General features: G+C 37.3%; 2 protein-coding genes across 2 annotated transcripts in view; both read right to left on the reverse strand.

The window, feature by feature from the left end:
- LOC127411120 (uncharacterized) overlaps positions 1-24,104 on the reverse strand; it is a 418,430-nt gene that overhangs the window by 310,276 nt on the left and 84,050 nt on the right. The window lies entirely within an intron of this gene.
- Positions 1-24,104, reverse strand: part of kcnk5a (potassium channel, subfamily K, member 5a) — a 90,094-nt gene that overhangs the window by 64,511 nt on the left and 1,479 nt on the right. The gene's annotated exons all lie outside the window — the stretch shown is intronic.

The raw sequence follows: 24,104 nt of genomic DNA on the forward strand, positions 1-24,104 counted from the left end.
AGTTGCTTGAAGTCCAGTGTTAAGTTTCCACAGTCTGTGATGATTTGGGGTGCAATGTCATCTGCTGGTGTTGGTCCATTGTGTTTTTTGAAAACCAAAGTCACTGCACCCGTTTACCAAGATATTTTGGAGCACATCATGCTTCCTTCTGCTGACCAGCTTTTTAAAGGTGCTGATTTCATTTTCCAGCAGGATTTGGCACCTGCCCACACTGCCAAAAGCACCAAAAGTTGGTTAAATGACCATGGTGTTGGTGTGCTTGACTGGCCAGCAAACTCACCAGACTTGAACCCCATAGAGAATCTATGGGGTATTGTCAAGAGGAAAATGAGAAACAAGAGACCAAAAAATGCAGATGAGCTGAAGGCCACTGTCAAAGAAACCTGGGCTTCCATACCACCTCAGCAGTGCTACAAACTGATCACCTCCATGCCACGCCGAATTGAGGCGGTAATTAAAGCAAAAGGAGCCCCTACCAAGTATTGAGTTCATATACAGTAAATGAACATACTTTCCAGAAGGCCAACAATTCACTAAAAATGTTTTTTTTTATTGGTCTTATGATGTATTCTAATTTGTTGAGATGAATTGGTGGGTTTTTGTTAAATGTGAGCCAAAATCATCACAATTAAAAGAACCAAAGACTTGAACTACTTCAGTCTGTGTGCATTGAATTTATTTAATACACGAGTTTCACAATTTGAGTTGAATTACTGAAATAAATGAACTTTTCCACAACATTCTAATTCATTGAGATGCACCTATACATACACACACACACACACACACACACACAAACACACAGCATCCGGAAAGTATTCACAGCCCTTCACTTTTTCCACATTTTGTTTTGTTACAGCCTTATTCCAAAATGGATTAAATTCATTATTTTCCTCAAAATTCTACAAACAATACCCCAAAATGACAACGTGAAAGAAGTTTGTTTGAAATCTTTGTAAATTTATAAAAAAAATAAAAAATAAAAAAATCACATGTACATAAGTATTCACAGCCTTTGCTCAATACTTTGTTGAAGAACCTTTGGCACCAATTACAGCCTCAAGTCTTTTTGAGTATGATGCTACAAGCTTGGCACACCTATTTTTTGGTCAGTTTCTCCCATTCTTCTTTGCAGGACCTCTCAAGCTCCATCAGGTTGGATGGGGAGCGTCGGTGCACAGCCATTTTCAGATCTCTCCAGAGATGTTCAATCGGGTTCAAGACTGGGCCACTCAAGGACATTCACAGAGTTGTCCCGTAGCCACTCCTTTGTAATCTTGGCTGTGTGCTTAGGGTTGTTGTCCTGTTGGAAGATGAACCTTCGCCCCAGTCTGAGGTCCAGAGCGCTCTGGAGCAGGTTTTCATCAAGGATGTCTCTGTACATTGCTGCATTCATCTTTCCCTCAATCCTGACTAGTCTCCCAGTTCCTACCGCTGAAAAATATCCCCACAGCATGATGCTGCCACCACCATGCTTCACTGTAGGGATGGTATTGGCCAGGTGATGAGCAGTGCCTGGTTTCCTCCAGACATGACGCTTGCCATTCAGGCCACAGAATTTTGTTTCTCATGGTCTGAGAGTCCTTCAGGTGCCTTTTGGCAAACTCCAGGCGGGCTGTCATGTGCCTTTTACTGAGGAGTGGCTTCCGTCTGGCAACTCTACCATACAGGCCTGATTGGTGGAGTGCTGCAGAGGTGGTTGTTCTTCTGGAAGGTTCTCCTCTCTCCACAGAGAAACACTGGAGCTCTGTCAGAGTGACCATCGGGTTCTTGGTCACCTCTCTGTCTAAGGCTCTTCTCCCCCGATCGCTCAGTTTGGCCGGGTGGCCAGCTCTAGGAAGAGTCCTGGTGGTTCCAAACTTCTTCCGTTTACGGATGATGGAGGCCACTGTGCTCATTGGGACCTTCAATGCTGCAGACATTTTTCTGTAACCTTCCCCAGATCTGTGCCTCGATACAATCCTGTCACGGAGGTCTACAGACAATTCCTTGGACTTCATGTCTTGGTTTGTGCTCTGACATGCACTGTTAACTGTGGGACCTTATATAGACAGGTGTGTGCCTTTCCAAATCATGTCCAATCAACTGAATTTACCACAGGGGGACTCCAATCAAGTTGTAGAAACATCTCAAGGATGATCAGTGGAAACGGGATGCACCTGAGCTCAATTTTGAGTGTCATGGCAAAGGCTGTGAATAGTTATGTACATGTGATTTAAAAAAAAACATCAATAATTTATTTTTATTTTTAATACATTTGCAAAGATTTCAAACAAACTTTTCACGTTGTCATTATGGGGTATTGTTTGTAGAATTTTGAGGAAAATAATGAATTTAATCCATTTTGGAATAAGGCTGTAACATAACAAAATGTGGAAAAAGTGAAGCGCTGTGAATACTTTCCGGATGCACTGTGTGTGTGTGTGTGTGTGTGTGTATATATACACACACACACACACACACAGTTGAAGTCAGAAGTTTACATACACCTTAGCCAAATACATTTAAACTAAATTTTTTCACAATTCCTTTTGTGCCTTCCTACATTTATTCGTAGAAAACATTCCCTGTCTTAGGTCAGTTAGGTCACTATTTAAGAATGTGAAATGTCAAGGGGTCTGGGTAGCTCAGCGAGTATTGACGCTGACAACCACCCCTGAAGTTGAGAGTTTGAATCCAGGGTGTGCTGAGTGACTCCAGCCAGGTCTCCCAAGCAACCAAATTGTTCTGGTTGCTAGGGAGGGTACAGTCACATGGGGTAACCAACTCGTGGTCACAGAGTGGTTCTCGCTCTCAATGGGGCGCGTGGTAAGTTGTGCATGGATCACGGAGAGAAGCATGAGTCGTCACATGCGGAGTCTCCGCGGTGTCATGCATGACGAGCCACGTGATAAGATGTGCGGATTGACGGTCTCAGAAGTGGAGGGAACTGAGACTTGTCCTCCGCCACCCAGACTGAGGTGAGTAACCACGCCACCACGAGGCCCTACTAAGTTCTGCCCACAAATTTTCTATCGGATCGAGGTCAGGGCTTTGTGATGGCCACTCCAATACCTTGACTTTGTTGTCCTTAAGCCATTTTGCCACAAATTTGGAGGTATGCTTGGGGTCATTGTCCATTTGGAAAACCCATTTGTGACCAAGCTTTAACTTCCTGGCTGATGTCTTGAGATGTTGCTTCAATATATCCACATAAATTTCCTTCCTCATGATTCCATCTATTTTGTGAAGTACATCAGTCCCTCCTGCAGCAAAGCACCCCCACAACATGATGCTGCCAACCCCATGCTTCATGGTTGGGATGGTGTTCTTCGGCTTGCAAGCCTCACCCTTTTTCCTCCAAAACATAACGATGGTCATTATGGCCGAACAGTCCAATTTTTGTATCATCAGACCAAAAAGATCTATGTCCCTTTGTGCACTTGCAAACTGTAGTCTGGCTTTTTTATGGCGGTTTTGGAGCAGTGGCTTTTTTGCTGAGCAGTCTTTCAGTTTATGCACTGTAAAACCTAACAGTGACATTTGCTAAATGAAATAAGTTCATTTTACTTAAAACTGTTAAAAAGTTAATTGTACTTAAAAATAAATGTTGTGTACTCGACTGATTATATTAAGTAGAACGCAATCTGAATAAGTTACTATAATTTATATGTTTTTTTTTTAACTCTATTGATTTAAGTTGCAGCAATTCATTTAATCTAGAAGCTTATGTCTATGGCTGACAACAAAATAATATTAAAAGAAATTAGAAAGCAGTAAGTAGGTTTACTTACAGGTTTCTAATTTCTTTTTAAATGTTATTTTCCAAAAAATTACTTTTGTATAGCCTACAGGCCTATCCATGATTTTATACCTTTCATAACTAATTTAATAACAAAATAACTAATCAAATAAATAAATACATAAATATAAATAAATAAATTCATATGAAGCATACATGTACATACTCTGTAATGTAATTTATTTTACTCATGGGAAAATATTATCACAGTGTGCTTCCTCACACACCAGACAGAGAAAAAAAAAAAATAATTTCACCAGGTCTCATCTGCCCACGCCCGTCCCCCACGGTTCACTTACAGAATCAGAACAGGATGACTCACTGTCAAGAGAACATGTAAACATGTAGAGCTACTTCATCCCGGTTTAGAGCACTTTAAAATGTTTTAACATTTTATTGTCGTATCTCTTCATAAGATCAACCAGCTAATTAACGCTATTTTGTGTAACGTTAGCTAGCTATGAAGCAAAGAGCCAATGCAACATTGCTTCAAAAAATTTTTTAATCAGTGGCAATTGTTGATGTGCAGCGATTACACCAGTTTTGCCAGTCGGAAATTTAGTTATTGTCGGACATAGACAAACGAGTTCCGTGCCATTTTGTTATTTTTAACCAGAGAGGAGACTGACTGACCATCCTCCACATCTCCATAACCGTCACTCACGCCGGTTTTTATTTTTTTTTTTATTTATGATCAGCTACATCAGTTTCAGCTAGCATACTCCTGCTTAAAGGAAAGAGGCTCGAGGACTGGTTATGATGGCTGGAAAGTTTTCTTAAAATTCAAAATGGCTTAGGAGGGCGGGAATGCAAGAGGTTGTGTCAATGAGACCAAAATGTCTATGGTAGATGGTTTGCTAACGTAAGTTAATATGTCAGACGAAGCTATTTGCTCGTCACATTTTTTATTTGAAGCTCTTTTTATCATTAAAAATGTCTTATGTATTTGTTTCTTACAAACACGTAACATTTCACTTCAGAAGACTTTTACTGAGCGACTGGATTGATATAGATTACAATTATGCATCCTAAATATGACTGCTGGAGCTTGAAAGTGTTGGTTGCTGTCTTTTTCCATTCTATGGGCCTGCACCTCAGAAGACTTCTTCTAAAACCTTGTGTTCAGATGAACAACGAAAGTCACATACATCTGAGATAGAATGAGGGTGAGAAAACTGAGAATTTTCATTTTTGGGTGGACTAATATTTAAAGGTTCTTCATTATATTCCAATTAATCTTGGTTTCATGCTGTCTTTAAAAGAATAGTTCACCCAAAAATGATTGACTAGGTTTGGAATGACATGAAGGTGAGTAAATGATGACAGAAGTTTCATTTTTGGGTAAGTTAAACATCTCTGCACCTAGTAGTGCTCAGAGATTACTTGTAGGGTAGAAAAGCACTGCAAAAGTATTTTCTTTTTTTTTTTATTATTTTTTTTTTTTTATTATTATTATTCAGAACTATCTTGTCATCTGATGTGTTTTCTATTAATCAATTGTTGCAGGTACTTGCAAAGTTTCACTGAATCACCAACCAAAATCTGACATTTTACTCACTGGACAAACACACTCCACAGCTTCTTAAACTTTTCAGAGCAAAGGCAGCAAAGGGTGGTGTCAGTGGCAACAAGATGGCTGCAATACTAAAATCCTAAGTGAGCAGTATTCACACTGAACAAATTGATGGGCTGTAGTGTTGTATGGGATGAGACAATTAGCATGTTATCAACAGATCCTTAAAGACATAGTTTACACAAATATGAAAATTTAAGTATGTTAAAATTTAAGCTGTTTGTCAATAAATGAAAGTCAATGAATTTTTCGCTCCAAAAAGGACAAAGGCACCGTAAAAGTAATCCATGCAGCACAGTTGATATATTCTAAGTCAGTGTTTCCCAACCTTTTTTCTGCCATGGCACACTTTTTACGACTAAAACATTATACAGCACACCACAATCCCACATAGGCTAACCATCGTCAACATTTTTCCTTTTCAAGAACTTGTCCATGTTTTCTGTCCATCTTAGTAGTGTGTTTACTTGTAATGTTTGAAATTTGGCAATGCAAAAAATAAAAAAATTAATTAAAACATTCACATAGGTAGGCTACGCCGTGTGAGGTCACAGGTGGCAAGAGCGCTAAATGGGTAATGAAAAAACAAAAAATGTGCTTCTTTTCTAATTTGTAGATTTGTTCTTGCAATGCCACAACAAATTACAGGGATGCAAACTCAAGAGGGGCAAAAAAGGTAAGACAATCACTGGTCCACGAAAATTTTTTCTGGGGATATTTTTTTTTTTTTTTAAAGTATAAGCTAAAAGCACCAATTCCAGCTATTTTAGTGATTCAAGTTTATTCAAGTTTACAATTGTGCAAAATTAGCTGCAAAATAAAGAGTATTTTGGTGAGGCTTGCTTCTGTTTCACAAATTTGTTCAATTTTATTAACTGATTAGTTCAGTGACCCCTTCTGGAAATGTCAATAGTTGGCAACAAATGAGCATCTTATGTGCTATGAGTGAGTCAGTGAATCATTTTGAGTCGTTCATGACCGAAATCTACCAAGAGACTTTATAGTGTTTAAGCATTAAATGAACAAAGCAGATCTATAGTCTTCCTTCAGTCTGAGCATTATTTTTCATCCAAAAAGACAACAATAATAGTGTTTCAATGACGTCCTTCTCCTTTATTAAAACTCACAAAGCAGATCTACAGTTTCATCTTCCTACAGTAGCTTATTTAAACTGCTGAGCATGGCTTTTATCAGAAAAGACCACAATAATAGACAAATAATAATTTTGAGTTTCAATAATGTTTTCGTCATTGTAAAGCGCATTCCACGAGTTGAGGCGTCAACGCTCCGTTCAACGCCAGCGTCAAGCGCCGCATTGCCCTCCACATGACAAGAGTTGCTGAAAGCGTCACAGAGGGGCGATTTTACAAGTTTGCCACGTAAAAATGCATGAGATGTGCACAATAAACATTGAAAACATGTATTTGGAAGAGAGAAAAAAAGCTTGCAGTAGCTTTAATAGCAGAAAGTAATAAAAGGACTCGTTTAGGTTTAGGTCTAAGCATTTTCTTGGTGAATTTAAATTAGTTCAATAACTGGGGTCTCTGATATTTGTAAACAACAAGGTAATATTTAATTAAAAGAAATGAGACGTACAATGTCTCTTCACAAATTTGGACAGATTTTAAAAATGTGTTGTTGCTTAGTACTCTCAAAGACATTATTGGTGAAGCAAAAACGTGTGTGAAAAACACTTTGGTGTAAAGTGTCGTCACTTCATAGACTTCAGTGTATTCTGCAGCGCTGACGCGAGTCATATGAAAGACCCTTAACGCATATAAATATCAGTCACTTTTGCACATTAATTATTGCTCTTCACAATCACAAAAGTGACTGATTATGGTTTCAAAATGGCGAATTTCTCCAAAAGGTGAGGAGTTTGGATCCCTGAAATTATAAAAATTTTCATGCATTTATTTATTTTGTGGAATTTGATAATTTTCCACGGCACACCTGACAACCTTTCACGGCACAGTGATTGGGAAACACTGTCCTAAGTCTTGTGAAGCAATACAATCCCTTTGTATGATTATTAGACTGAAATTTAAGTTGTTATTCACCCTTAAATCATATCAAAACATTGATCAAATCATGCATACACAGCCTGGACAAAAATGGTAGCACAAATCTTAACTAACATTAAACCTCACTGTTTCTCAGACATCACTTGACCGACATCATGACGTCCAAGAACCAATGTAGCGTGCCGCCATTTTTGATTCAGGCTGTGTAGGCAGAGTAAATATCAACTTAAATTTCAGTCTGTTTATCATTCAAAGTGCTTCAGAAGAATACCAGTTGAGTCTTGAAGTTCTGGTCATCATAGACTTTCATTGTATGGACAAAAATAGCTGGAAAATTCCTCAAAATATCTTCATTTGTTTTCCAAAGATTAACAAAAGTAATACAGGTTTAGAACGACAAGCAGGTGAGTATATGATAACAGAATTTTCATGTTTGGGTGAATTACTCCTTAAAAATCCCATGGGGTACACTACCAATGACGTGTACTTGTACTTATCCTGAAGTTGCCCCATGCAAGGAATCTCTCTTTATGTTGGTTTGTATAAAAGTGTCAAGTAATTACTACTGTTGCATGGTGTAGCTACGTTTGCAGTGGTTGAAAATTGTCTTGTCATGAATCATGAAAATAAACTGTCCATAAATGTTGCTTAATTGGGAGTTAAATTATGCTAATTTTGTGTTTCGTCTTCAAGGACAACAATGACATAGATGTCATTTGAACTACCATCCTGGCAGGCCTGCCACTATATCTGAAAGAAGAGTCAGATGTCTTCAAGACAGTCAAGGTAGGACACACATTAGGACTACATTATTCATATGTACTTAGCAACATTTTAACCTTTTAGCTGACATCAGCATAAACACATGGCTTGGGTTCAGTGGCTGCATAGTTGAGCATTCAAGTTGTCTTAAAGGATTAGTCCACCCAAAAATAAAAATTCTCTCATAATACTCACCCTCATTCCATTTCAGGTGTGTGTGTCTTTCGTTGTTCTTCTGCACACAAATTAAGGTTTTAGAAGTCTTCTGAAGTGCACATCACTGAGCATCGCGTCGGCATGTACATAAGCACTTACGTCAGCTGAAGCGACGCTCAGTGATACGCATTCTTCATGACATAACAGGAGAATCCAAATGCAACTGTTCTCTCACGTTTTCGCCATAAGCAATGGTTTATCATTAATAACGTCTTAATTATGGATTTGTTTTAAAAACATGCAACATTTTGCTTCTGAAGACCTTCATTGAGTGACTGGATATGGATTACTATTATGTATCCTACATGTGACTGTTGGACCTTGAAAGTGTTGGTTGCTGTCTTTCCATTCTATGGACCTGCACCTTCGAAACTTAAAAAAAAATCTTCATTTGTGTTCAGATGAACAATGAAAGTTACACACATCTGAGATGGAATGAGGGTAAATGAGAGAATTTTCATTTTTGGGTGGACTAACCCTTTAAGCACCACTTTTCCTTCTATTTTGTAATAATGGACTTTAGTCAGGATGACGCCATATATAAAAAAAAAAAGAAAAATGTTAATGAAAAAGAGGCTGCAAGTGATAGACATACATTCCCGTTCAATGTTTTGTATATCTTTTTACTTAGCTCTAGAATTCTCAGTTGATACACCCTTGAAAATACATCTTTCCAAATTAAATCTGAAAAACGTGTTATGAAAAATTAGAAGCGATACAGGATCTTTAAAAAATTACAGCCTATTGAATGGACCGTACATCTATCCCTCACAGCCTCATTTTCATTCATGAAAATTTAAATATGGTGTCTGCTAGGGTCTATTTGTTTTGAAGATATGTGGAGACACACTAACAAAGATTATTTCAATGCATTTAGAAAGAGGAGCTTGACCAGGAGCAGTTGCCATCATTGCTGTAGAGGAGGAAGAGGGAACGTTGCCTTTCAACCCACTGGAAGTATTTATTTTGCTTGAAGATGAGGTGGTAATGTCTGACAAGTCTTGGGTCAGTGCACTGGTGGTGCTTTTTGGGCTACTTTATGCACTACACATAATCTACCCAAAGAAGCTGACAACATTTTTGGAGTTCATACAGACAGTGCTGTTGAATCTTGAGGATGGGAAGGCCAGGGCAAAGTTGCTTGCACTCAAAAAAATAACTTTTGAATCAGTAGTATGAAATCCACCCTGTTTCTGGTGGCGTTAGCACACAGCAGTTGAATTTCCTGTTTTTATAAACTTTAAAACAGCAGTTTTTTTAATTATATTTTAAAATGTCCCCATTTGTACAGTCTGTTAAAATGTTAAAGGAATAGCTGACTTCAGTTCAGTGAATAAGTCTAAGTTAAAATTGTTTTAATGTTATATATTTTGATTGCACAGCCCACTGATTTTGTTTTATGCTTGAGAATCTTGTAAGTAAATTTTTTATTCCAATAAATACTGTTTAAGAATACTCTCCTTTTCTGTCATCAATGCTTTATACCAATGTTAGTTTTTGCTTAGTCTTACTCTTATGTAATTTGTTTTCTTATAAACTGAATTAATGGAAGTAACTAAAATCTTTAAGTATACTCTAAATGATTGACTAACCAACACTAAAATATATGTGCATATGACTCGATGTATGCAAGTTCACAGTACTCCTACTTATTGGGTTTAAAACTTAAATGGTTTAAGGCAATCAGTTTCCTCAAATGGTTTGAGAAAGAGATGAGATTTCAGATGTGGTCTCCATGTCGCAAACTCTTTATCCAGAAAGCGAAGCCTCTAGCAAAAAAGACACATCATAAAGCACGTTTCATAATATAAACTAGAGCCCTGAAATTGAAGAAATTGTGACAGAAATATATTACAACTGTATAGTAAAATCTAATATTCACTGTAATGATAATAATAATAAAGCAATATATCACAAGCAAGACTGTTGTTGAATAAAAGTTTGGCAAAAAATTGCAATGGTGACATGTTGAAAAGTAGTGAAAAGTAGATATTATCGGCCGATATTAGCCTTTCACAGATATACTGGTATAAGTTTACCGATAAGCGCAGATATGAAAACTTTTTTTTTCAGAACATATAATGCAGAAAACAATGCTTGGGGTGATTTAGAATTGGTGTCAATGCAGTTTGTCCAGCAGAGCGTGCTCCGACTCCACTGTTTACAGAGCTAATCTGATGGTGGTTCTGCAGACAGGGCGGAGGTAAGTGGTGCGGAGTTAAGCAGTGTCTTCATGGTAAGTTGCTAGCTAGTTTGTGAAATACATCCTGGAAAGTTAATAAACAATGACTCCATCATTTTCCCTTTTCAATATAACTAATATAATGTTAACCCTGTCCCTGACAACCATGTCACTCATGCTTATCACATCTGTTTGCTTTGTTAGCCAGCTATAGTTTGTCAGTGCAGTCAGTAATGCAGCAGATTGAGAGCATCTTTCTGCAGCTCAGCAGACAAAGGTGCGGTGGTGGATTGTGTCTGTTGAGTGTTGATTTCACACTACGTTGTTACCTAGTTGGTGAGACACAATGCTGGAAAGTAAATAAACAATGTCCATCTTTTAGTCTCTGTGACAATAAGCTTATAGCTAACTAGCTAACCACATAGCTACTTTCATACCTTGTCAGCTGAGTGGAAGCTAGTGTGTAAACATGTATTCACCAAACTGTTTTGTTCAGGATTCGCAGTTTGGTACTCCCTTCAACTGAACAATTCCAGTCGTTGCATTTAAATTAAATTTTGTAAAAGTCAGGTTTTCCACCGTTGAAAGTTTCCCCTGAACTTGTATAGCAGAATACGGTGTAACACCGCTGCCGCTTTTTATCTCTTGACATGGCAGGTGTAAATGCTTCTTGTTTTACAACCTGCCCCTAGTGGACTGGCATTTGACTGATATTAAACAGTACTACTGATGTTTATTTAGCTATTTATTTTAATTTAAATGGTCGGCAATTGACTGATACGAAACAATACTACTGATGTTTATTTCGCTATTTATTTTATTCTTTATTTAAATGGTCAGCAATTGACTGATACTAAACAGTACTGATGTTTATTTAGCTATTTATGTTATTTGAATTTATTCTTTATTTAAATGGTCAGCCATTGACTGATACTAAACATACAATACTGATTTTGATTTAGCTATAATTTTAATTTATTCTTTAAATGGTCAGCAACTGACTGATACTAAACATACAGTACTGATGTTTATTTAGCTATTTATTGTATTTATTTTTTCAGTGTTCATTTCTACAATTGGTTGACAATGTATAATAATAATGTCAAATATTCTTTGATAAAAATATTTAAGAAAGCAGCCTTCGGAGTACCTTTGCATAGTCATATCGGTGCTCGATCGGTTTTCATTCCAGCTCAAAAATTAACTATATCTGCCAACATATTGGTAATCTGTGAATTTCCCCCCTCTAAAATCGGTAGCGGTCTCAAAAATCCCTTATCGGTTGGGATCTATTGAAAAGTTCTATTTTCACTTGTTAAAAGATTTAAGAATGAATTGATTAGACACCATTTTGATGATTAAATTAAACTCTAAAATATGGAGTTCTGGAAAATAATAATAATAACAACAAAAATGAAAACTAGATTTGGTAAAGAATAAAACAGATTTCAGTTGGGTGCTACTTAAAAACACTTAAGCAATGCATCCTTGATTGAGAAACACTTGAAGGAAACGATAATAAATGTATTATTTACATTGAAATGTAACTTTTTAAATAGGCTAAACTGGTGTGTTCAATAGCACATTGTCATATTTATGCTGTGGTACCAAAATTGGTATTGAGAACCGTGAAATTTCACTGGTATCGGTACCAACTAATTTTGGTACCTTGACAACGCTATACATATAATTATAATATATATAAAATCAATATAATATATGCACACCCATATATATGCATGCACACACACACACAGGCACCCAAAAGTTTGGAATAATGTACAGATTTTTCACTTATGGAAAGAAATTGGTACTTTTATTCACCAAAGTTGCATTCAACTGATCACAATATATAGTCAGGACATTAATAACGTGACAAATTACTATTACAATTAGAAAAAATGTTCAGAACTTCTTAAACTACTTCAAAGAGTTCTCATCAAAAAATACTCCACACACCCCTGCAGTCGTACAGTTCTGCGCACACAGATTTTGTTAATGCCTGTTTATCAGTGAAAACTGCTGTTGCAATTATGACTTTCTGCTATGAATTGTTCTTTTGAATGTATTCTGTAATTAACTGGTTGAACAGATTCGCACATTGGACTGATTCTAACCAAATCTTTAGGACAACATACAAGCAGCAGAAACAGAACCATTTTTTTTTATATATATTCCCTTTTAAAATTTTAATTTGAAAATATAAATGACACTGGCCTAATAAGCAACTAGAGACACAATGTAGCTAAAGCTACATGTCTAATAAGGTAATCTGATTATGATAACTTTAAAACTATAGAGTTTTATCAAACCACAATTGTGCCTGGTTAGCATTAGCTTAGCTCCATGACAGCAGCATGTAAACAATACAAATTAAACATAACATACTGCATACATCTTAGTTTCAATTATCATTGAGTGGTTATAACAGCTTCTTTTATTGATTTCATGTGGATTTCATGTGGATTCCATTCATAGAATGAAGCAGAAATCAAAATATTTATCAAATATGCAGACAATAGCAAACAGCTGGTTGAGTGCCAGATGCAGAATTCTTTAAGTATACAAAAATTAAACCTATAAAAATGCCAGCATTTGCTTGGAAAATATAGACAAATCATATATGTTCATAATAGTCTATATATTTGCGACGTATTTCATAAGTCTAAACATTATTATTAAGATTTACACAGAGCTTTTAATCCTACTATGAAGTTAGGTGGTTCGAGGGATCGAGCCCCATTCATTTAAATTGCCTGGGATGTGGAACAACTATCATGTGATCTCTGATGTAATAAATTATCTTCTTCCCTCCATATATGGATCATATCTTGCCCGCAGCTCCCTCTGTCTTCCTGGTTCAATAGAACACACACTATATCAGAGTATTAGAGTGCTGTAGTGCTTCAGAACACATTAGAAAATTTACATGAATTACATTTTTGGCTAAAAAAATATGAAGCACACTTATAAAAAATGCATCTATTTCTCCAAATGTGCAAATTTTTGGACTAAAATATTTAATGGAGTTTGTTTAGTGAAGCCATCAAATGACAAGTATACTGGATCTTACATGATTGGAGATGTGTTTGCAGAATTATTTCATAATATAGGATGTAAATCCAGCCACCTGTCATATGCCAAGAGTTCCATATTTCCACAATACATTAAATAAAGGTTAGGTGTTGGTAAGGTACCAATAGGTATTAGACTGAAGTAATTACCATCAGCAGCAAATCAAGCCTTTATTGTTCCTTTATTATTATTTCAGTTTCACTTATATTTCTACTTTGTTGCAGTAACTGATCTCATTGTTGCAAATTTGCCAGCAAAGGTTAAATCTAAAGAAGCCATACTTACTTAGGTGAACTGTAATGCTCCTGTAATTATTGTAAGAAATAAACATATTATACACAGTGTACATTTTTGCTAGAAATAAGACTGTTCTTCTAATTATCTATTTAGAATTAAATTCATTAAATAGGTAATTTTTAAATATTACTTTACATGACAGTAATTAATTTCTTAGCTCTAGTTAAAGGCCTTTTTAACCATTGTTGTATCAGTCCGCCCATGCTCATCAATCCTTAGAATCAAGCAGTAAGAATGTACACCTTCATGCTTTAAGATATATGTGGCAGCGGGGGTTTGGTCGAGCGCCCGCCCGGAGAGAGAAAGTGGTAAGGGCGCTTACACCTGAGCTAAATTATGTCTATCATCCGTCTCTAATTCCAGTGAGCTGGGGAGAGCGCCATAAAAACAGCCACGCCACCGTCAGAAGGGAGAGAGAGAACGACACGTCAGTCCAGTGTTGGCAGTGTCCCGAATGTCAAAAAGCTGCATGTCTTTTAAGAAGTTTGTTTATGGAGTTTTTGTTATTGGTGAAGCTATCTGTGTGAACCCAGGAAAACACTAGAGTGAATGTACAGGCTGTGCAGAGGGCAGAAAATAAAAGCTTTACTTTGACGGTTTCTGTGCTTCCCGACTTGTCCTTTCCCGTACAACCTTCACAATACATGATTTAGAACTTAAGACATACAACTGCCTCATGCTGAGTGACTCCAGCCAGGTCTCCTAAGCAACCAAATTGGCCCGGTTACTAAGGAGGGTAGAGTCACATGGGGTAACCTCCTCGTGGTCGCAATTAGTGGTTCTCACTCTCAGTGGGGCACGTAGTAAGTTGTGCGTGGATCGTGGAGAGTAGCATGAGCCTCCACATGCTGTGAGTCTCCACGGTGTCAGGCACAGCGAGCCATGTGATAAGATGCGCGGATTGACTCAGAAGCGGAGGCAACTGAGACTTGTCCACTACCACCCAGATTGAGGGGAGTAACTGCGCCACCACAAGGACTTACCTAGTAGTGGGAATTGGGCATTCCAAATTGGGGAGAAAAAGGGGATTAAAAAAAAAAAAAAAAAAAAAGGTTATACAATTGCCTGACCGTGATGGTTTGCTTTAGTCTTGTTTATTTGAGATTACCATGGTCATGATCACTTTAAAGTGATAATTCACCCAAAAATGAAAATTCATCGAATCATTTCAGTAAGAAACTAGACTTCAGTAATAACAAGACTAAAGCAAGCCATTGTGGTCAGGCAATTGTACACTATATTGCCAAAAGTATTCGCTCATCTGCCTTTAGATGCATATGAACTTAAGTGACATCCCATTCTTAATCCATAGGGTTTAATATGACGTCGGCCCACCCTTTGCAGCTATAACAGCTTCAACTCTTCTGGGAAGGCTTTCCACAAGGTTTAGGAGTGTGTTTATGGGAATTTTTGACCATTCTTCCAGAAGCGCATTTGTGAGGTCAGACACTGATGTTGGACGAGAAGGCCTGGCTCGCAGTCTTCGCTCTAATTCATCCCAAAGGTGCTCTATCGGGTTGAGGTCAGGACTCTGTGCAGGCCAGTCAAGTTCTTCCACACCAAACTCGCTCATCCATGTCTTTATGGACCTTGCTTTGTGCACTGGTGCGCAGTCATGTTGGAACAGGAAGGGGCCATCCCCAAACTGTTCCCACAAAGTTGGGAGCATGGAATTGTCCAAAATCTCTTGGTATGTTGAAGCATTCAGAGTTCCTTTCACTGGAACTAAGGGGCCAAGCCCAGCTCCTGAAAAACAACCCCACACCATAATCCCCCCTCCACCAAACTTCACAGTTGGCACAATGCTGTAAGACAAGTACCGTTCTCCTGGCAACCACCAAACCCAGACTCGTCCATCAGATTGCCAGATGGAGAAGCGTGATTCGTCACTCCAGAGAACGCATCTCCACTGCTCTAGAGTCCAGTGGCGGCGTGCTTTACACCACTGCATCCGACACTTTGCATTGCACTTGGTGATGTATGGCTTGGATGCAGCTGCTCAGCCATGGAAACCCATTCCATGAAGCTCTCTATGCACTGTTCTTGAGCTAATCTGAAGGCCACATGAACTTTGGAGGTCTGTAGCAATTGACTCTGCAGAAAGTTGGTGACCTCTGCGCGCTATGCACCTCAGCATCTGCTGACCCCGCTCTGTCATTTTACGTGGCCTACCACTTCGTGGCTGAGTTGCTGTCATTCCCAATCGCTTCCACTTTGTTATAATACCACTGACAGTTGACTGTGGAATATTTAGTAGCGAGGAAATTTCACGACTGGACTTGTTGCACAGGTGGCATCCTATCACAGTACCACGCTGGAATTCACTGAGCTCCTGAGAGCGGCCCATTCTTTCACAAATGTTTGTAGAAGCAGTCTGCATGCCTAGGTGCTTCATTTTATACACCTGTGGCCATGGAAGTGATTGGAACACCTGAATTCAATTATTTGGATGGGTGAGCGAATACTTCTGGCAATATAGTGTATATCTTATGTTCTAAGTGATGTAATCAAGCCTAAAATCATGATCGTGCCTAGAGACTGCAATGGCAAGATGTCCAGTAAAAAAATAAAAACAAATTTAAAATTTTTTTTGGTTTGTTCTCACCCAAAACTGATTACTTCAGATCAATGCCTTTGATGCCTTTGTGATATTTGGACCTTCAGAGTTCTGGCCACCATACACTTGCATTGTATGGTTATTTATGTTCTGCAGAAGAAAGTAAGTCATATGCATCTGGGACGGTATGAGGGTGAGTAAATAAGGCAATCTTTTTTATTTTGGGGGGATCTATCCCTTTATATCACACATTACAATCTAAAGGGAATTAAGTGAATACTAAAAATACCACAAAATGCACATTTCTATATCTCTATTTCAGATACAGTGGAAAAATACAGTAGATTCATTCTAACTTACACTGAAGTCTATATAAAGTAGAGAAAGCCATCAAGTGCTATGATTTGTTTTGATTGTTCCGGTATTGAATGTTCCAGCTCTTGTGATTGGTCAGGAATTCACTGGCCACACCCACACCCAACATTGATAGCCTGCTCTCTCGCTTCTGGATTTACAAGTGCACAAGTGAGTTTTGCTACAGGTTTTTTGCTAAAGTTTTTGCAAAAGTCAAGGCAAAGATTTGAAGTTGCTGTCACAGATTTGATAGGTTGTAAGAGATGATTTGTAGTTGTACTGCAAAAGTGAATTAAATTTTGTGTCTGTCATTGTATTTATTTGAATGTAATTTCACACGTGTGACTATTTGTCTGCAACTTTGAATTCAAAACACAGGTTTTTGTTTGTGAATGCAGATTGCAATATTCAACTTCAGATTTTTATTTTACAAGATTTCACATCGGGGCTGAGTGTAAATTAACATGCTTATTTCAAATGTCAACAGTTTTTTTCTTTGTCAAATTTTTTAAATAGTCAGCTTATTGCTGTGTATGTAAATGGGCTTATTGCTTCAAGTGTATATTTATGCTATATTATGAAATAGTCCAACTAGTAAAATATGTACATGTTTTTATAAAATAGCATGTCAACTAATGTAAGTAAAGACCTACTCATCTGAAATTGTATCCTCGGCTGGATCAAGTCGCTCTTCAAAATGCAAACATTCATCGTCGGATTCCCGCTCTTCTTCTGAGGAAAATGTGAACTCTTCGTCACTATCCAGGACCTTCCTCACCTTCCTCACTTCCTCAATCTTCCAAACACGCAGGAAGTGAATGAACTTGATGTTTTTAAGACATTATTGGGAGCGTTTACCATTTGCATTGATCGCCTCAGCACATTACCGTATGAATAGCGCGCTCTGCTGGTGGGTGTGATCTCATTAGCGATAATTAGCTGAGCCAGGAGAAACTGTACATCGCTTTGTTTCATACAGATTACATTGCAGGAGAATATTTGTTTTAAATTTGATTTCTTTTATTTAAAAGTAGACATTTTTAAGCTTTAAGTTTAGACATATGTTTCATGTTTGTGTGATAAGTATTCGCGGAGTTTCAGTTCATTTTTGTGACATGTTTCAGAAAGATGCTAGCAGAGACAGAGACGGGCTGAAAGCGTACCCTGTTTATTTTCTTTATTTTACAAAAGCACAAGGTTTTGTTATTGTGAGTGTACACAAATAAAAGTAGGCCCTTTATAGTCTCTAATAATGTCTTACACTTATCTGTATGCCCAAAAATGGGAGTATTTTAAGTTGTTTCCGCTGTTATGAGGAAAAAATCCAGAAGGACGCATTCGTCGACCCCAGAGGGTTGAGCACATACGTAAAAAGGTATTATGTTTTATTTAGCAAGCATTTAACCACCTAGATCATACATGGAAGACCATTTACAGCCAATACAGGCAATTTACTAAGGAAATACATGGTTTTTAAAAGGTTTTTAAAGCTCATAGTGCCACCTATGGTCCGATCTCCATAAAAGTTTGCATGCTTGTTTAGAATCATATGTCGCATGTGCTCACCTAATTTCATGGTATAAAGCACTTGAGTCTATAACAAAGGGTCTAGGAGTTATGAACAGTTTCGAGTTTTTGAATGCTGTAGCGCCCCCTATTGACCGATTTGTCCGAGTCCGTGTTTATGAGTAGCGAGCAATACTACTACCATCTGACCAAGTTTCAAGTCTCTAGGCCTTACGGCCCGCTCTGCCCAATCAGTTTTATGGCAGAATATTATTATTATTATTATTATTATTATTATTATTATTATTATTATTAATAATAATAATAATAATAAACAAATATAGCTGTGAGCAGCAATTAACGGGGTTCAAGCGGTTTAAGGCCTTTAAGCACATGCATAAAAAGGTATTAGGTTTTATTTAGCAAGCATGTAACCACCTAGATCATAGATGGAATAGACCATTTACAGCCAATACAGGCAATTTTCAAGCAATTTACTAAGGAAATACATGGTTTTTAAAGCTCAGTGCCACCTATGGTCCGATCTCCATAGAAGTCTGCATGCTTGTTTAGAATCACAAGTTGCATGTGCTCAAATACTTTCGTGAAGTTCTGAGTTTTTGTTTAGGAATTATGGGCTTATTTGCACACTTGACCACGGCCATTTTCTAAATGACACCGTTATAGCTACCCATAGGGTAAAGTTTTTTTTTTTGGATAATTACTGACCTAGAGAGTCCAGAGAATTGTACTGCACTGTTTTGAAGTTGAGTGAAAAACCTAGGACTAGTTCACAAAAGTAGGTTTTTTACATAATCATGAATATTTAATGAACGATTTGATTGACAGCAGTGGTTCTTGAGGCAAAGTTGTTCAAAATGTTAGATCTCCTCATATGATATGCATATTGTATGTGTGAAACTCAACATGATTACTGAGGCGCCACTCGGTGTCTGATTTCTTTCAAAGTTCTCCAGGAGTTAAACAGGCCCACCAAATTTTGTGCCGATCAGCCTCCGTTAACCTTGTCTAATAAGTGCTCAAATTTCATTGGCCGATGGCGCCCATGTTTTTTAAGATACGCCAATGTCCTCATAAACAGTCATGGCACCTTGGACAAAGGCACTGCATGCCGATTTTCAACAATCAGACTAACAGTTGCGTAGTTAGAGCTGTTTTCATGTTTTTTTCCTGTTATAGTGTCACCAAGGGGCCAAACTCCGCATTTTTTTTTTACTGTGACCTCAGATTGAGCTAATACACATGTGACCCGAGTTTGGTGAAAATATCTAAATTTCATTCGGGCGTTATAGCCATTTTAGTAAAAATGGCCCGCCCTTTTGGCACCCCTTAGCGACCAGGAGTCGAAATTTCTACTTTTTTTTTTATTTTATTTTTTTTAATAATTATTCATAATCAGACTCCAGAGTATATTTCTGCACTGGGTTGGTTCTGATCGGGTGAAAAACCTAGGACTAGTTCGCAAAATAGGTTTTTAACATTATCTGAAATATGTACCGAATGGTTTGACAAGACACCAAAGCTTCTTGAGGCAAAGCTGTTTAGAATGAGAACAGCTATCAGGTGATATATATTACTTGTGTTTTTTCACAACACTGCATTATATACAACCATTAACACCAACAAAAATTGTGATAGCACCACCAGTGGCCGATTTTAAAAACTTTGCACAACCCTCTCAGACCAAGAGTCAAATAGGTCCACCAAGTTTCGTTCCGATTGGTCATTGTTTAACCTTGTGTAATAGCTGCTGAATTTTGATTGGCCGATGGCAGCCATGTTTTTCAACATACGTGAATGTCCATATAAACAATGATGGCAGCTGAGACAAAGACAATGTATGCAAATTTTGAAGTCAATAGGATTAACGGTTTCATAGTTACAGCCAATTTCATGTTTTTTTGGTATTATAGAGCCACCATGTGCCAAAAACGCGCCAACTTTTCTGGCCGACCAAAGATTGACCTCTTACATAAACGTCAAGTTAGGTGAAGATATCTCATTTCCTTCAAGAGTTATAACCATTTATGTAAAATTGGCCACTCCTACTTGCGATGTTTTCGCATACCGTAGCCAGCTTGAGTCGAAAGTTCAAACTTTTTTTTGATAACTTTTGATATTGAGACTCCATAGAATCATTTGGCACTGGTTTGGTCCTGATCGGATGAAAAACCTAGTTCGCAAAAGTAGGTTTTATGAAAAATCCAAGATGGAGAAACATTTTATTAGGCGGAAATGAAATCGGAGATATACGTTTTGTTTGGTTTGAGCCAAGGATTCCAATGGTATAAAGCACTTGAGTCTACGACAAACGGTCTAGGAGTTATGAGCAGTTTCGTTGTAGCGCCCTCTATTGAGTGTATTTCTGAGTAGCGAGCAATACTACTACCATCTGACCAAGTTTCAAGTCTCTAGGCCTTACGGTTTGCTTCTCCTGATCAGTTTTATGGCGGAATAATAATAATAAAAATCTTAACAATTACAATAGGGTTTCAGTACTAAGCACTTGAACCCCTAATAATAATAAAAATCTTAACAAATACAATAGGGTTTCAGCGCTAAGCGCTTGAACCCCTAAAAATCGTAATAATTACAATAGGGTTTCAGCCCTTTGGGCTTGAACTCCTAATTATACTTGTCTGTCTCCAATATAACAATATGCTTTTCAGGAGTCCATTTAACAAATAAATTAATTAATAAACTAAGAAAAGATAATAAAGAAAACAAATTAAACTTGGAATTTGTTCAATCATGATAATGCTTCATAAATCATAAAGCCACTAGTGCCCGACCAATATATCAGTCGGCCGATATTATAGCGTAGTCGGCCGATATTATAGCATAGTTTAGTTTGTCCAGCAGAGCGCGCTCTGACTCAATTGTTTACAGAGCTGACTCTGAGCTGCTAGTGGCTCTGCAGACAGGGAGTTCAGCAGTGCGGATTTCAGCGGTCTCTTCTCGTTAAATTACTAACTAGTTTGTGAAATACATACTGGAAAGTTCATTAAAAAATTGACCCCATCATTTTATATAACGTTAACCCTGTCCCTGACAATCATGTCAGTTTGCTGTTAGCCATCTATAGTTTGTCAGTGCAGTCAGTAATGTAGCAGAGTGAAAGGTAAACATCAGAGCATCTTTTTGCAGCTCAACAGACAGGTGGTGGATTGTGTGTGGTGAGTGTTGATTTCACGCTTCACTGTTACCTAGTTGGTGAGACACAATGCTGCAAAGTAAATAAAGTCCATCTTTTACTATCAGTGGCAACAGTTTACAGCTAACTAGCTAACCACGTAGCTACTTTCATTGTTGTCAGCTGAATGGAAGCTAATGTGTAAATATGTATTCACCAAACTGTTTTGTTCAGGATTCACAGTTTGGTACCTCCTTTAACCAAACAATTCCAGTCGTTGCATTTATAAAATGTAATATTTAAAAGTCTGGTTTTCCAGACATTAAAATAGGATACGTAATAAAAGTAGATTTAATAAACAGTATATATGCCCTGTGTAAATAATAATATATAGGAACTGTATCTAAAATAAATGAGGGGTGATAAATACTAATACAACAGGCTGGAAAAATAGACATTTATTCATTTTAAAAACATATGTATGCACCGTTAGATCGGTTTCATACTGAAGAGCCACTTACCAGTACATTTTTATCTCTCACGTAAATGTAAATGAGTGTAAATGCCAACATCATCATATGTCAAAAGGACTGATGCCTGTCAACCAAAACATGAGCTCATTGATGTCATTAAATGAGTCTGCTTTTTTTATTCCATCAGTTACTCATGGTCGGACGCTGCCGTATATATATATAGTTTATACATAGTGTTACGTTCTACCTAAATTTAGTGGTGCAACGCTCAAATATTTAGTGGAGTGTAAATTGTGACTTAGTGCCCATTTGAGCCACAACTAGGCTAAGCTGTAATGTACGTGTGGCTCGTGCAACCGGCCCCTGATGTTTATTTAGCTATTTATTTTATTTTTATTTATTCTTTATTTAAATGGTCAGCCATTGACAGATACTAAACAGTAATACTGATGTTTATTTAGCTATTTATTGTATTTTTATTTATTCTTTATTTAAATGGTCAGCAATTGACTGATACTAAACATACAGTACTGATTTTTATTTTATTTATTCTTTATTTAAATGGTCAGCAATTGAATTATACTAACAGTACTGATGTTTATTAAGCTATTTATTGTATTTTTATTTATTCTTTATTTTCTCAGTGTTCATTTCTAGAATTTGTTGACTAATAATAATAATAATAATGTCAAATATTCTTTGAAAAAAATATTTAAGAAAACAGACTTCCGAGTACCTTTGCATAGTCATATCGGTGCAAAATCAGTGCACAACCCACATAGAAGAGGTCTGTTTTCTATATCGGTAATCTGTGAATTTTCCCCCTCTAAAATCGGTCTCAAAAATCCCATATAGGTCGGGCTCTTAAAGCCACTACCAATCCCACAAAAATACTGAAATAAGGAAAAGTTAAGCTGGAACAGTGCTCAAGTAGGAATCCAGGAAGCCACTACACCACACTATAATTATTTATTTTGCTTATTTAATATTAATATTTGTGAGTTATACATTTGGGAGGAGTTGCTGCTGTGACATTCTAGTTTTGGTGTTGCACTGGTTGGGTCTGAAGCCATTTGGTGGACTGCTTCCTCGGCTGACAGACAACCCCAAATGTCCCATCGGATGCAATGAAACCCCTCACAGTGTAATGCACAGTCTTTCACCACTCTCATGCATTGCAACAAAAGAGAACAAAAGACAACTGAAAGAGGGGAATGTGACCACAGCTTGCAGACTCGTTCTCACTGGGGACGACATACACTCCTACACTCGAATGTCAGTTACTTCGGGGGAAGGGGGTAGGGAAACATACGACTTGTTTCTTCATGTCTTCATTTCTGGTTTCAGGCAATTGAAAGACTCAACAGACATGCATGCCATCCTGTAACACTCCTTCACATTTTGCTCAGCCCTAAAATACAACTAAAAACACAGTGGCACATTTGATGCAAGGCTTTACCACCAGAAATTGAAACAATCGCCATAACCATGAAAGATATTCACATTGAATGTGAATTCTATGAAAGCTTTCTTTTGCTCTTCTATAGCTTAATCAATTAATTTCTTTTTACAAGGAGATCTTTCAGCAGAGCACTAAATGCACACAAAATGTTTCAACAGAGATGCCCGAAGAAGTGAATCCAAATCAGGGTTGCTGCAGTTTTAAAAATCAAGTTTAAGACTTTAAGACCTTTTTCAAGACCTGAACAAATGAAATACTGGATCCCCATACAAAACAAACCAACATAATCTCAAAATAAATCATGTATCACAGACTCTTAACTTAAACAGGCAGGGGCACACATTCAACATGGCCAAAACATTGCTTATCAGTCAAATAGGGTTGGATATATGCAAGTTTAAAATACATAAGACACGTTTTCCACATATAATGTATATCACATTAAAATTGGTTTATGTACCATTATATAAATAAATACATATTAGAGGTTGAACAATATTTGATTTTGCTGGTATGATAATGAGTTGAAAGGCAATTAATCTATCAGTAGTTTTTAAAATTAGAAGCCTCTATGAAATGTTCTTAGTCTTTCCTTCCTGTGATTGGGAGGGCCAGACAAAGGCTACAAGAGTCCAAATTGAATTAAATTCCAGATGCAGTTTATGGTGCAACCAAAATACCAATAATA

This window comes from Myxocyprinus asiaticus, chromosome 20 (genome assembly GCF_019703515.2).
Source record: "Myxocyprinus asiaticus isolate MX2 ecotype Aquarium Trade chromosome 20, UBuf_Myxa_2, whole genome shotgun sequence".
In the NCBI taxonomy this organism is placed as follows: domain Eukaryota; kingdom Metazoa; phylum Chordata; class Actinopteri; order Cypriniformes; family Catostomidae; genus Myxocyprinus; species Myxocyprinus asiaticus.